Genomic DNA, 16,118 nt, shown 5'->3' on the forward strand with positions numbered 1-16,118 from the left:
GTAATATTTTGAAAATATCAGCGGAATTCTTTAAAAAATGAAGTGGAAACTTTCGCCGGATGGTTTTCCTCCGAAAGGAGCAGTACCGCCGAGAAAAACGCCGAAAATGAAGAGAAATGTCTAGAACTATGATTTTACTCATTTGCCTAATTTGTCTGCATATTTCTTCTTCCACCTCCCTTCCACTATTAGGTGGTCTGTAGATTACCCCTATTAGTGTGATTAATCCTTTATTATCTTTTATCTCTATCCATATGGATTCTATTTTTGTCTTGCTGATAGCTGCTACACTTTTTAGACTGCGATTAGGTTATTCTTAATAAGTACAGCTATTTCCCCCCAACCCCTTTTTTCCCTCTCTATCTTTTCTAAATATGTTATACCATGCAATGTTTAATTCCCTGTCCTGATTTTTCTGTAGCCATGTCTCAGTAATCCTTACTATGTCTGGTTCCTCGCAATGCATGATTGCCTCCACCTCCCCTGTTTTATTACGGACACTGTGTACATTGCTGTACAGACAGTTAAACTAATTTTTAAACTGTCCTGCTCCTGACAGACTGCATTGCGGCTCTGGAGCTGCGCATGGATTCACTCTGGAGCAGCCACGATGCTGAGGATGACGTGACTAGCACGTTTAGTGAGTTGGTCACACCGCAGGTAAAGGTTACACAGCCAGATAGCGAATGGGTGACCACCAGGCAAAGCAGCGGAAGGAAGGTAGTGCAGGGGTCCCCTGAGGTCATCCCCCTGCAAAACAGATACACCACCTTGGGTGTTGTTGGGGGGGATGACTCATCAGGGGAAGGCAGCAGCAGCCAAGTTCATGGCACCATGGGTGGCTCTGCTGCACAGGAGTGCAGGAAAAAGAGTGAGAGAGCTATAGTGGTAGGGGATTCTATTTTAAGGGGAATAGATAGGCGTTTCTGCGGCCGCAATCGAGACTCCAGGATGGTATGTTGCCTCCCTGGTGCAAAGGTCAAGGATGTCTCGGAGTTGCTGCAGGACATTTTGGAGGAGGAAGGTGAACAGCGAGTTGTCGTGGTGCATATAGGTACCAAAGATATAGGTAAAAAACAAGATGAGATCCTACAAGCTGAATTTAGGAAGCTAGGAGTTAAATTAAAAAGCAAGACCTCAAAGGTAGTAATCTCAGGATTGCTACCAGTGCCACGTGCTAGTCAGAGTAGAAATAGCAGGAAGGAGGGATTCAAATTCGTGGGACGTTGGAACCGGTTCTGGGGGAGGTAGGACCAGTACAAACCGGACAGTCTGCACCTGGGCAGGAGCGGAACCAATGTCCTCGGAGAAGTTTTTGCTAGTGCTGTTGGGGAGGGGTTAAACTAATATGGTGGGGGGATGGGAACCTATGCAGGGAGACAGAGGGAAGTAGAATGGGGGCAGAAGCAAAAGACAGAAAGAAGAAAAGTAAAAGTGAAGGGCAGAGAAACCCATAGGCAAAAAAACAAAAAGGAACACATTACAGCAAAAATGTAAAGGGACAAAGTGTGTTAAAAAGACAAGCCTGAAGGCTCTGTGCCTCAATGCGAGGAGTATTCGTAGTAAGGTGGACGAATTAACTGTGCAGGCAGCAATGAACAAATATGATATAATTGGGATTACGGAGATATGGCTGCAGGGTGACCAAGGCTGGGAACTCAACATCCAGGGGTATTCAACATTCAGGAAGGATAGACAGAAAGGAAAAGGAGGTGAGGTAGCATTGTTGGTTAAAGAGGAAATTAATGCAATAGTAAGGAAGGACATTAGCTTGGATGATGTGGAATCTGTACGGGTAGAACTGTGGAGTACCAAACGGCAGAAAACGCTAGTGGGAGTTGTGTACAGACCACCAAACAGTAGTAGTGAGGTTGGGGACAGCATCAAACAAGAAATCAGGGAAGCATGCAATAAAGGTACAGCAGTTATCATGGGCGACTTTAGTCTACAGAAAGATTGGGCTAACCAAACTGGTAGCAATACAGTGAAGGAGGATTTCCTGGAGTGTATTAGGGATGGTTTTCTAGACCAATATATCAAGGAACCAACTAGAGAGCTGGCCATCCTGGACTGGGTGATGTTTAATGAGAAAGGACTAATTAGCAATCTTGTTGTGCGAGGCCCCTTGGGGAAGAGTGACCATAATATGGTACAATTCTTTATTAAGATGGAGAGTGACACAGTTAATTCAGAGACTAGGGTCTTGAACTTAAGAAAAGGTAACTTCGATGGTATGAGACGTGAATTGGCTAGTATAGACTGGCGAATGATAATTCAAGGGTTGACGGTGGATAGGCAATGGCAGACATTTAAAGATCACAGGAATGAATGTCAATAATTGTACATCACTATCTGGGGTAAAAAATAAAACGGGGAAGGTGGCTCAACCGTGGCTAACAAGGGAAACTAAGGATTGTGTTAAATGCAAGGAAGAGGCATATAAATTCGTTAGAAAAAGCAGCAAACCTGAGGAGTGGGTGAAACTTAGAATCCAGCAGAGGAGGACAAAGGATTTACTTAGGAGGGGGAAAATAGAGTATGAGAGGAAGTTGCTGGCAACATAAAAACTGACTGCAAAAGCTTCTATAGATAGGTGAAGAGAAAAAAATTAGTGAAGACAAACGTAGGTCCCTTGCAGTCAGAATCAGGTGAATTTATAATGGGGCACAAAGCAATGGCAGACCAATTGAACAAATACTTTGGTTCTGTCTTCACTAAGGAAGACAAAATTACTTTCCGGAAATACTCGGGACCGAGGGTCGTGCGAGAAGGAGGAAGTGAAGGAGATCCTTATTAGTCAAGAAATTGTGTTAGGGAAATTGATGGGATTAAATCCCCGGGTCCTGATAGTCTGCATCCCAGAGTACTTAGGGAAGTGGCCCTAGAAATAGTGGATGCATTGGTGATCATTTTCCAACAGTCTATCGACTCTGGATCAGTTCCTATGGACTGGAGGGTAGCTAATGTAACACCACTTTATAAAAAAGGAGGGAGCGAGAAAACGGGGAATTATAGACCGGTCAGCCTCACATTAGTATGGGGAAAATGTTGGAATCAATTATTAAAGATGAAATAGCAGTGCATTTGGAAAGCAGTGACAGGATTATTCCAAGTCAGCATGGATTTATGAAAGGGAAATCATGCTTGACAAATCTTCTAGAATTTTTTGAGGATGTAACTAGTAGAGTGGACAAGGGAGAACCAGTGGATGTGGTGTATTTGGACTTTCAAAAGGCTTTTGACAAAGTCCCACACAAGATATTGGTGTACAAAATTAAAGCACATGGTATTGGGGGTAATATACTGATGTGGATAGTGAACTGGTTAGCAGACAGGAAGCAGAAAGTCGAGATAAACAGATCCTTTTCAGAATGGCAGGCAGTGACTTGTGGGGTGCAGCAGGGCTCAATGCCTGGGACCCCAGCTATTTACAATATACATCAATGATTGAGATGAAGGAATTGAGTGTAATTTCTCCAAGTTTGCAGATGACACAAAGCTGGGTGGCGGTGTGAGCTGTGAGGAGGATGCTAAGAAGCTACAAAGTGACTTGGACAGGTTAGGTGTGTGGGCAAATGCATGGCAGATGCAGTATAATGTGAATAAATGTGAGGTTATCCACTTTGGTCGCAAAAACAGGAAGGCAGAATATTATCTGAATGGCGACAGATTAGGAAAAGAGGAGCTGCAATGAGACCTGGGTGTCATTGTACATCAGTCATTGAAAGTTTGCATGCAGGTACAGCAGACGGTGAAGAAGGCAAATGGCATGTTGGCCTTCATTGCTAGGGGATTTGAGTATAGGAGCAGGGAGGTTTTACTGCAGTTGTATAGGGCCTTGGTGAGGCTTCACCTGGAATATTGTGTTCAGTTTTGGTCTCCTAATCTGAGGAAGGACATTCTTGCTATTGAGGGAGTACAGCGAAGGTTCACCAGACTGATTCCTGGGATGGCAGGACTGACATATGAGGAGGGACTGGATCGACTGAGCCTGTATTCACTGAAGTTTCGGAGAATGAGAGGAGATTTCATAGAAAGATGTAAATTTCTGACTGCACTGGACAGGTTAGATGCAGGAAGAATGTTCCTGATGTTGAGGAAGTCCAGAACCAGGGGTCACAGTTTAAGGATAAGAGGTATGCCATTTAAGACCGAGATGAGGAAAAACGTCTTCATTCAGAGAGTTGTTAACCTATAGAATTCTCTATCACAGAAAGTTGTTGATGCCAGTTCGTTAGATATAATCAAGAGGGAGTTGGATATGGCCCTTACGGCTGAAGGGATCAAGGGGTATGGAGAGAAAGCAGGAAAGGGGTACTGAGGTGAATGATCAGCCATGATCTTATTGAATGGTGGTGCAGGCTCGAAGGGCCGAATGGCCTACTCCTGCACCTATTTTCTATGTTACTATGTTTCTATGTAATAGGATTTGCTCTCACTTTATGTTTAACCATTTTTTTAGACTCCTGTTCTATAACTCTATTTATTCCCTTGCATCAATGTCCTCCCTTACTTTACTCTTTCCTATGCTCTCCATTATATATGTAGACTTGTATTTACTCTGTACAGCCGCCAGAGGGATCATCCCCTGGAGTCCCAAGGGATCGCATAATCCCTTGGGAGCGCAGGTGTTAAAGGAGGCTTCACAGGTTGGAGAGGCACTCTGAAGACCTGCAATAAAAGGCTACGGTCAAACTTTACTTTGAGCTCACAGTGTTCAGTTTGATTCTTTCTCCATACACAACAATTGGTGACGAGATACAAATAGCGAACCCAAAGATGCAGAGAACAGTGGGCACCCTGGAGAAATTTTTGGAGGGAGATGATTGGAAAACCTTTGTGGAGCGACTCGACCAATACATCGTGGCCAACTAGCTAAATGGGGAAAAGAGCGCTGCCAAACGAAGGGCGATCCATCTCACCGCCTGTGGGCCACCAACGTATGGCCTCTTGAAGAATCTACTCTCTCCAGCGAAATGCACGGAGAAATCGTACGACGATTTGTGCACAATGGTCCGAGAGCATTTGAACCTGAAGGAAAGCGTTCTGATAGCGAGGTACCGGTTCTACACCGACAAAAAGTCTGAAGGCCAGGAAGTGGCGAGTTATGTCGCCGAGCTAAGATGTCTTGCAGGACATTTAGAATTTGAAGGACATTTAGACTACATGCTGAGAGACTTTTTTGTACTTGGCATTGGCCACGAAACCATACTTTGCAAACTTTTGACTGTAGAGTCCCCAACCTTGAGTAAGGCCATAGCGATAGCAAAGGCGTTCATTGCCATCAGTGACAATATGAAGCAAATCTCTCAGCACACAAGTGCTGCTACAAGTACTGTGAACAAAGTGATGTTGTTTTTGAATTATAATGTACAGGGCAGGCCCCACGTGCCTGCAGCTGCACGTCCGCAGATGTCTCAGAGTCCACCATCAAGGGTGATGAATGCAAGGCTATTAACACCTTGTTGGCGCTACAGGGGTGATCATCGTTTCCATTCATGCCAATTCAAAGAGTACATTTGCAAGGGCTGTGGAACAATGGGACACCTCCAACGAGTGTGCAGGTGAGCTGCTAAGCCTGTTGAACCTGCAAACCACCATGTTGCAGAAGAGGACAGATTCACGGATGATCACGACGAACCAGAGCCTCAGATCGAGGAGGCAGAGGTACATGGGGTGCACACATTCACCATGAATTTTCCCCAGATAACGCTGAATGTTGAACTAAATGGGCTCCCAGTGTCAATGGAGCTGGACACACATGCGAGCCAGTCCATCATGGGCAAAAGACTTTCGAAAGGTTGTGTTGCAACAAGGCCCCAAGGCCAGTCTTAACTCCAGTTCACACGAAAATAAGAACTTACACTAAAGAACTGATTCCTGTAATCGGCAGTGCTACCATAAAGGTCTCCTAGGATGGAGTGGTGCACAAGCTATCACTCTGGGTGTTACCGGGCGATGGTCCCACGCTGCTCGGCAGGAGCTGGCTGGGAAAGATACGCTGGAACTGGGACAATGTCCAAGCGCAATTGCCCACTGACGATACTTCGTGTGCCCAGGTCTTAAACAAATTTCCTTCGCTGTTCTAACCAGCCATCGGGAAATTCCAAGAAGAAAAATTGCAGATCCACCTAATTCTGGAGGCGCGACCAAGGCAAGAGCAGTATGAGCGAAAGGGTACAGATCGCGTTAGACCGGCTGCAAAGAGAGGGCGTAATTTCCCCGACCGAGTTCAACGAGTGGGCTAGTCCTATCATCCCAGTCCTCAAGGGAGATGGCACCATCAGAATCTGTGGCAATTACAAAGTAACTATCAATCGTTTCTCCCTGCAGGACCAATACCCCCTACCAAAGGCCGACGACCTCTTTGCAATGCTGGCGGGAGGAAAGACATTCACGAAGCTGGATCTGACTTCAGCCTACATGACAAAGGAACTGGTGGAATTATTGAAGGCCCTCACCTGCATCAACATGCACAAAGGTTTTTTTGTTTACAACAGATGCCCGTTTGGAATCCGATCAGTGGCGGCGATATTCCAGGGGAACATGGAAAGTTTACTGAAGTCGGTCCCGCACACTATGGTCTTCCAGGATGACATCTTGGTCACAGGTCGGAACACAGTCGAGCACCTGCAGAACCTGGAGGAGATTCTTAGTCGACTCAACCGAGTGGGGCTCAGGTTAAAACATTCGAAGTGCGTTTTCCTGGTGCCTGAAGTGGAGTCCATAGAAACATAGAAATATTGAAAATAGGTGCAGGATTAGGCCATTTGGCCCTTCGAGCTTGCACCACCATTCAGTCAGATCATGGCTGATCATTCCCTCAGTACCCCTGTCCTGCTTTCTCTCCATACCCCTTGATCCTCTTAGCCGTAAGGGCCATATCTAACTCACTCTTGAACATATCCAATGAACTGGCATCAACAACTCTCTGCGGCAGGGAATTTCACAGGTTAACAACTCTCTGAGTGAAGAAGTTTCTCCTCATCTCAGTCCTAAATGGCCTACTCCTTATCCTAAGACTGTGTCCCCTGGTTCTGGACTTCCCCAACATCGGGAACATTCTACCTGCATCTAACCCGTCCCGTCCCGTCAGAATCTTGTCTGTTTCTATGAGATCCCCAGTCATCCTTCTAAACTCCAATGTATAAAGGCCCAGTTATTCCAGTCTCTCCTCATATGTCCGTCCAGTCATCCCGGGAATCAGTCTGGCGAACCTTCGCTGCACTCCCTTAATGGCAAGAACGTCCTTCCTCAGATTAGGAGACCAAAACTGAACACAATATTCCAGGTGAGGCCTCACCAAGGCCCTGTATAGCTACAGTAAGACCTCCCTGCTCCTATACTCAAATCCCCTAGCTATGAAGGCCAATATACCATTTGCCTTCTTCACTGCCTGCTGTACCTGCATGCCAACTTCAATGACTGATGTAACATGACACCCAGGTCTCATTGCACCTCCCCTTTTCCTAATCTGCCACCATTCAGATAATATTCTGCCTCCATGTTTTTTCCACCAAAGTGGTAACCTCACATTTATCCACATTATACAGCATCTGCCACGCGTTTGCCCACTCACTTAACCTGTCCAAGTCCCCTGTAGCCTTTTAGCGTCCTCCTCACAGCTCACAAAGCCACCCAGCTTAGTGTCATCTGCAAACTTGGAGAGATTACACTCAATTCCTTCATCCAAATCATTGATGTATATTGTAACGGGCTGGGGTCCCAGCACTGAGCCCTCCGGCACTCCACTAGTCACTGCCTGCCATTCTGAAAAGGACCCATTTATCCCAACTCTCTGCTTCCTGACTGCCAACCAGTTCTCTATCCACGTCAGTATATTACCCCCAATACCATGTGCTTTGATTTTGCACACCAATCTCTTGCCTGGGACCTTGTCAAAAGCCTTTTGAAAGTCCAAATACACCACATCCACTGGTTCTCCCTTGTCCACTCTACTAGTTACATCCTCAAAAAATTCTAGAAGATTTGTCAAGCGGGATTTCCCTTTCATAAATCCATGCTGACTTGGACCGATCCCGTTGCTGCTCTCCAAATGTGCTGCTATTTCATCTTTAACAATTGATTCCAACATTTTTCCCACTTCTGGTGTCAGGCTAACCGGTCTATAATTACCTGTTTTCTCTCTCCCTCCTTTTCTTAAAAAGTGGTGGAACATTAGCTACCCTCCAGTCCATAGGACCGATCCAGATTCGACAGACTGTTGGAAAATGATCACCAATGCATCCACTATTTCTCGGGCTACTTCCTTAAGTATTCTGGGATGCAGACTATCAGGCCCCAGGGATTTTTCGGCCTTCAATTCCATCAATTTCCCTAACACAATTTCCCGCCTAATCAGGATTTCCTTCAGTTCCTCCTTCTCACTAGACCCTCGGTCCCCAATATTTCTGGAAGGTTATTTGTGTCTTCCTTCTTGAAGACAGAACCTAAGTATTTGTTTAACTAGTCCGCCATTTCTTTGTTCCCCATTATAAATTCACCTGAATCTGACTGCAAGGGACCTACATTTGTTTTCACTAATCTTTTTCTCTTCACATAGCTATAGATGCTTTTGCAGTCAGTTTTTATGTTCCCAGCAAGCTTCCTCTCATACTCGTTTTCGGGTCAAACTTTCAAATGGACTCATTCACCGGAAACTCTTGGACCAAATCAAACTCAGATTCACGGACTATCCTGAGCAACCCACCTTGGACCCTACCTTTTTTGATCCCCAAACATACACACCAGTGGCAACCGGCAGCACGGTTGACCACAAAGCAGAACCCATCATCCACAGCAGCCCTGCAGGGCCAAAAAAACATACCAGGCAACCCAGTAAGGCCAGCTGCACAGCAGTCCTGTGAGGGCCCAACAAATGATTCAACAGCACCAGCTTTCACACAGATATGATCAACCAGGGCCAGAAGGGCCCCAGAGTGACTCACATTGTAAGTAGTTACACTATTGACTTTGGCGGGGGAGTGTTGTTATATATCTGGACTTGTATTTACTCTGTACAGCCACCAGAGGGCTCATTCCCTGGAGTCCCAAGGGATCGCATAATCCCTTGGGAACACAGGTATTTAAGGAGGCTTCACAGGTTAAAGAGGCACTCTGGAGACCTGCAATAAAAGGCTACGGTCACACTTTACTTTGAGTTCACAGTGTTCAGTCTGACTCTTTCTCCATACACAAAACTTTCTTTTCTTGTTTTGTTTATATTAGGCTGGTTACGTTTCTTGTCGATCCCTCCCCCCATCTTACTAGTTTAAAGCCTTTGCCACCTCCCTATTTATCCTTTCTGCAAGGACACAGTTCCCATCCCGGTTCAGGTGGAGCCCATCTCATCGGTACAGCTTCTTTCTGTCCCAGAACTGTTGCCAGTGTCCCATGAAAAAGAACCCCACTTACCCACACCAACCCTTTAGCCACATGTTAATTTTTTTGATCTGTCTGCTTCTATGCCAATTTGCATGTGGCTCGGGCAATAATCCAGAGATATGTAGCCACAGTGCAGCTTGGCAGATATTCGGGGCTTTTAACCCGTGTGCAGTGTGAAGGTTGGAGAAGCAATGTGAGTGTTGGTTTCAGAGGGTGAAGAGTGTGGCGGTACCAGGGGTAGGCAAGGAAGAAAGGAAAACCACTCTAAGTGCCTGACCTTGACAATCTGGTAAGATCATTAAATATTTTCTTGGGCTGCTGTGCTATCCTGGGATACTGCTCTGCCGTGCATGCACAAGCATATTCCCAGAAGGCTGTGTCTCCTCATTGCCACCTCTTGCAAGAGGAGATCATGATCCTCCTCAGAGAAGTTCACTGTTTTTCTCACTCCTCTTCTGTGTTTGTGGTGCAACCTTAAATGTCATGTTGCTGCCAACATAAAATAAAGATTTGGTTCGAGATACCATGGAGAAATTTGAGCTGAACCGAGAAAGAGAACTTCAGCTGCAACCTTACCCATCAGTCTCCCAGAGTTTTACTGAAGACTGGAGTCTGCAGAGTCTTTTGAGTATTTATACCATTATTTCACTCAAATCTCCTGAGTTTTTAGTTGCTTACACTTGTGTTATACATGAATTATGCTAGAAATTCAGGGCCATAGGAAACTATTTGATTGAAAATAAACTGGTCAACAAAGTTTATCTAATGGTGCAATTTAAAGGCTAGTGGCATATTCATCTGCTGTTGAAAAATACAGTAATTGGAGAATCCATTTACATTTTTGATATAGGTGTGCTACATATTGATTCAATACACAAATTTCTGGCAAGGTGGAAATTCATAGCTATGATGAATCTTACAATAGGAATATACTGACTGTGCGAGTGCAATTCCCCATTGGGATTGGAAATGAGGGATTATGGAATTTTGAAGTAGTGAATAGATAATGCCAAGCTTAGGTTTTAAAAGTCTAAAGATATTAGATGAAAAAAGCGACTGAGGGGTTGAAATTTTGTATTGCCGATTTTGAGGCGGTGTCACCGGCTGAGAGGATGTTTTATCGCCAGGTGTTAGGCGCGGCCCAGAAACACAAAATTCAGTTTTACCGCCTGAAAAGTGGATTGCAGCATTAAATCATGGTGTTGCACACTTACTGGAGGTGGTAAGCAGGGCCTCAACATCCAGGCATGAGGCAGCAGTTGGAGCTGTGCCACAGACATAGTAGCACCACCTGGATTCCATTGAGGCATTGATTGGGCGCCTCAACGCCTCGTGATTATATTCGCTTCCTACGCACTCACTCAGACGGTGAGGATGGCAGACTTAGCAGCAGCAGCTCACCAGCATACCCACAGGTTCTCTGACGCCACCGTGAATGCACTCCTTGATGTCCTGGAGAGGCGGTCGGAATAGCTCAAGACAGATGCTGGGAGGAGACCACAACCACCAATTCACAGAGAGATATGGAGGGAAATTTCAAAATGAGTTTCTGCGAGTGACATGGTGGCCAGGGCAGCCACTCAATGCCGAAAAAGTAGAACGAGGTGACGTGCCTGGTGAGGGTGAATATCTTAAATGTGAAAGGCCAACGTGCTCTGAGCTCAATGTGCACTCTCTGCTCAATGTAGTGTTTCGGAACCCATGCTCTACGTGGGTGAGGCCAGATGCAAGGTTCCTATTTGCAGCTTCACCCCACTCCATGCGCTGTTAACCTTGCTACTCGGTTCTGCAGACCCACCCCTGGTGTTGTTAACTCCTCAGTCTTCATATTTGTCTGGAAGACGGTTGCCTCTCCGTTACTGTTAGGTCCTGGCCCTCTAATTCAAGCATTGCCACAGCAGGTCCACACAGCGACTGGAAGTTACATCAAACTATGAAGACTCTCATACAGTAACATCTACTAAACTATGTATGGCACTTGGGACACACTGATAGAAGGGCTCTAACTCTGACGTTCTCTTTAATCGTACAGGAGAAGCTCATCCACAACCGCAGAGAGCAGATGAGGACTGGCGGAGGGGTCTCTGACCTCCAGGATCTGACTCTATTGGAAGAACGCGTCTTGGCCCTGATTGCCGTTCAAGTTGATGCCAAGTCGGTGGGTGACACCGACCCCCCTGGGAATCCCACAGAAAGAGTGTGAGACCAAGGTCAGATAGATCTTCTCTATGCCCGAGGCGCAGCTTCCCCAGCGGGATTACTGTGTTACCCGGCCGTGAGTGGATGCCACCCGGTTGGTCTTCCGAATTATACTATGAACCACAAGCCCCACAACCCCCAAGTTCGGACCCAAGGAGTTACTATGGATATATTATATTTGACTCAGACAAAATGAAATGGTTCAGGTTGGTCAAAGATCAATTCCTTTTATTACACTCACAAAACGACAATCCCTACTCCTCTCACTTACGGCTTAATGAGTAGATGACTGTGGACACCAGCTTAAAACCTTAGACTAAACACTCACTGTTAGAGGGAGAGATTTTCCAAGAGAGGAATGGTACCTGTAGCATAATGTTAGAACTAAAATATGTAACTGTAGTATTAAATGCGTGTGTAAAATGTATGAAGATGGCCGCTCGTGGTTCAGCAAAGCCCCAAGGGATTTTAGCCAGCAGAAAGAGACTGCATTCTAAGTTACTGATAACTGCTGTTTTCTCACGCAGGGATACACATGAGCTCTGCACATGTTCCTAATCAACGGGCTGACAGGCCTCAGACAAGATGTCCTGGTTCATGTTAGAACAATACGACTCTGTAACAGGACTAAGATAAGGAGACTGCCCAAAGACAGCACCCAAGGACAGTAAGATAAGGGAGGGTGCCCAGACCATGTCACAAGACCATGAATAACCCTTAGTAACACATGAGACAATCACGCAGTCATATAATGGTTAGAGACTACTTCTATTGGTCTATTTGAATCTATATGTAATCTATAATCAATGTGATTGAATAGTGTCCGGCCGAAATAGGCTGATGTAACTGTAGTAAACTGTTGTAAAACATATAAAAATCCATGAAACCCTTTGTTAGGCGGAGAGAGGTACCTAGACCCACCAGTTGCTTCATCTCCCCGTCGGCGTAATAAACTGTTTTGATCTTTGGACCGACCCTGAGTGATGAGTGATTCTTGGAGGGTACATTCGCGCTAACACCCACCCTGTCGGTTACGCTGAATCAACCACTTCCCAGAATCTAAGCCGAGATAATGGAAACCTTTCTAACTAAGCCCCTCTCCCGGTTTAGTCAGAACCCTCACTTAGAAGCCTCCTCATACACACACGTGTTAGCCTGCGTCTTGGACACTTGCAGTTCCTCAGCAGCCAAACACGCTGGCGGTCTTGGGGATTTCCAGAGGTGTATGCTGGATATAATTACCAGCCCTTGTCATTGATTCACACGGCCCTGGATCCGTTCAACTCTAAAGACAAAACTGTGCCTAACAGAGGCATGTGTTGAGGCCTAGAGAGTTACGTTCAGGCGGTACGGTGAGGCACTCACTTTGGGCATTCCTGGAGAGTTGACAGAGGTGTAGCCACACTTTTTTTTAAATTTCAAAATATACTTTATTCATATAAAAATGTGCACAATACATTGGAAAGCAGTTCAGTACATTTGGATGTGGTCAGCAATTCCATACAATACATTTGGATGCTGACGGCAGTTCCGTTCAATACATTTGCTTGCTTTACATTTCGAGGTACAATTCAGTACAATCCAGGATACATTGTAATACAGTCATCAAATTACGTTACATTACTATACGGTACACAGAATGGGTGACGATACAGTTATATTTCTTTGCAACATACATTACTAAACAGAACTTGCATTATACATGGCACTACATAGGTGTTTTCAGATCATGGTGCTCTATGTATATAAAAAGTTTACAAGTACAGCCTGAGGGGAGTTTTATACTGATTCCAGCCCCTGGGTTTACCGTGGCAGAAGAGCTTTGAACTGTGGCTCTTCCCCACCGTGCCTTTGCGGTGACTGCACCAATTTTTAGTGCGTCCCTCAGCATGTATTCCTGGATTTTGTGCGCCAGTCTGCAACACGCAGACATGGACATCTCCTTGCTCTGGAAGACCAGCAAGTTTCGGCAAGACCAAAGTGTGTCTTTCACCGAGTTGATGGCCCTCCAGCAGCAGATGATGTCTGTCTCGGCATATGTCCCTGGGAACAGTCCGTAGAGCACAGAGTCCTATGTTATGGAGCTGCTTGGGATGAACCTCGACAGCAACCAGTGCATCTCCTTCCAGACCTGCCTTGCAAAGCGGCAATCCCGAAGGAGATGGATGACAGTCTCATCCGCACCACAGCCAACTCGGGGGCAGAGTGCTGTGTCTCTGAAACCCCGGCTGTGCATGAAGGATCTGACGTCTTGGTGCTTGTGTGAAAGCTTTGGAGATGAGACGTTCTGCCAAACGTGTTCGATAGTCTGCTCGGGGAATCACCCGACAGGGTCTACCCTCTCCTTCTTTCGTAGGGCGTCCAGGACCTTACGTGCCGACCACTGCTTTATGGCCTTGTGTTCAAAGGGTTTTTTTCTGAAAAACTTATCCACTAAGGACAGGTGGACAGGTATGGTCCAACTAGTGGGGGCGTTTCGTGGCAGCATGGCCAGACCCATCCTTCACAACACCGGGGACAGGTAGAACCTCAGCACGTAGTGACACTTGGTGTTTGCATACCGGGGGTCTGTGCACAGCTTGATGCAGCCGCACACAAAGGTGGCCATCAGGATGAGGGCCACGTTCAAAACATCCTTTCCGCCACTGTCCAGAGATTTGTACATTATGTCTCCGTGGACACGGTCCTTTTTGGACCTCCAGACAAAGTGGAAGACGGCCCGGGTGACTGCCTCAGCACAGTAGCGTGAGATGGGCCAGACCTGCGCCACGTATAACACCAAGAGCACCTTACTCCTGATGACCAGGTTCTTTCCTGCAATGGAGAGGGAGCGCAGCTTCCACCATCCCAGCTGTTGTTTCACTTTGGCGATCGTCCCATCCGCTTCAAACCATATTCCAAACATCTTCAGGTAATCTGGCTTAACGGTGAAGGGAATAAAGGATTGGTCGGCACAGTTGCCAAAGCACATGGCCTCGCTTTTGCTGCGATTGACTTTCGCTCCCGAGGCCAGTTCAAACCGGTCGCAGATTGTGAGCAATCTGCAGACTGACTGCAGATCCAAGCAAAAGATGGCGATGTCGTCCATGTACAGAGAGGTCTTGACTTGAGCTCCTCCGCTGCCTGGGATCGCCACCCCTCTAATGCCCGCATCCTTCCTGATGGACTCGGCAAAGGGCTCAATACAACACACAAACAAGCCAGAGGAGAGAGAGGATAGCCTTGCCTGACTCCAGACCTGATCGGAAAGCTTTCAGTTTTCCACCCGTTAATTTGAACTGCACTGCTGATGTCTATGTAGAGCAGTTGGATCCAATTGCAATACCCTCCCCAAATCCCATTTTGGAGAGCACATCCATCAGGTATGTGTGCGATATCCCGTCAAAGGTCTTCTCCTGGTCTAAGCTGATTAAGCAGGTGTCCACCCTGCTGTCCCGCACGTAGGCGATCGTATTCCTGAGTAGCGCGAGGCTATCAGAGATCTTCCTGCCGAGGTCAGCGCAGGTCTAGTCCGGGTGAATCACCAGTTCAAGAGCAGACTTAACCCTGTTGGCGATGACCTTTGACAGGATCTTGTAGTCCACATTGAGCAGCAAAATGGGCCGCCAGTTTTTGATTTCCTCCCTCTTCCCCTCTGCTTGTAGATGAGGGTGATGATGCCTTTCCTCATCAATTCTGACATGCTGCCAGCCAGAAGTCTACCCTCGTACACCTCCAGCAGGTCTGGGCCCATCCAATGCCACAGAGCCTAATACAAATTGACCGGTAAGCCGTCGCTTCCGGGACTTTTATTCATCTCGAAGGACCGGACTGCCTTTGTCAGCTCATCCAAAGTTAGCAGGTGGTCCAGACTCTCCCGCTCACTGTCGTCTAAGACCTCCAAGATAGACGACAGGAAAGGCTGGGAGGCCACGCGGTCTGTGGGCTTGACGTCATACAGCCTGGCATAGAAGGATTTGCTGATCCTCAGCGTGTCAGGCTGTGAAGATGTCACAGAACCGTCTTCTTCCTTTCGGCTGGTGATCACAGAGCTCCCCCTGTGTACATTTTGGAAGAAGAAATGTGAACACGTCTCATCTTGCTCGACGGAGCGGACTCTAGAGCGGAAGATGATTTTGGAGGACTCTGAGGCAAAGAGCGAGAGGGGACCTCAAAGAAACGTTTAAAATTCTGATGGGTTCAGACAGGTTAGATGCAGGAAGAATTTTCCCAATGTTGGGGAAGTCCAGAACCAGGGGTCACAGTCTAAGGATAAGGGGTAAGCCATTTAGGACCGAGATGAGGAGAAACTTCTTCACACAGAAAGTAGTGAACCTGTGGAATTCTCTACCACAGAAAGTTGTTGAGGTCAATTCACTAAATATATTCAAAAAGGAGTTAGATGAAGTCCTTACTACTAGGGGGATCAAGGGGTATGGCGAGAAAGCAGGAATGGGGTACTGAAGTTGCATGTTCAGCCATGAACTCATTGAATGGCGGTGCAGGCTAGAAGGGCCGAATGGCCTACTCCTGCACCTATTTTCTATGTTTCTATG

Source organism: Pristiophorus japonicus, chromosome 1 (assembly GCF_044704955.1).
Source record: "Pristiophorus japonicus isolate sPriJap1 chromosome 1, sPriJap1.hap1, whole genome shotgun sequence".
NCBI lineage: Eukaryota > Metazoa > Chordata > Chondrichthyes > Pristiophoridae > Pristiophorus > Pristiophorus japonicus.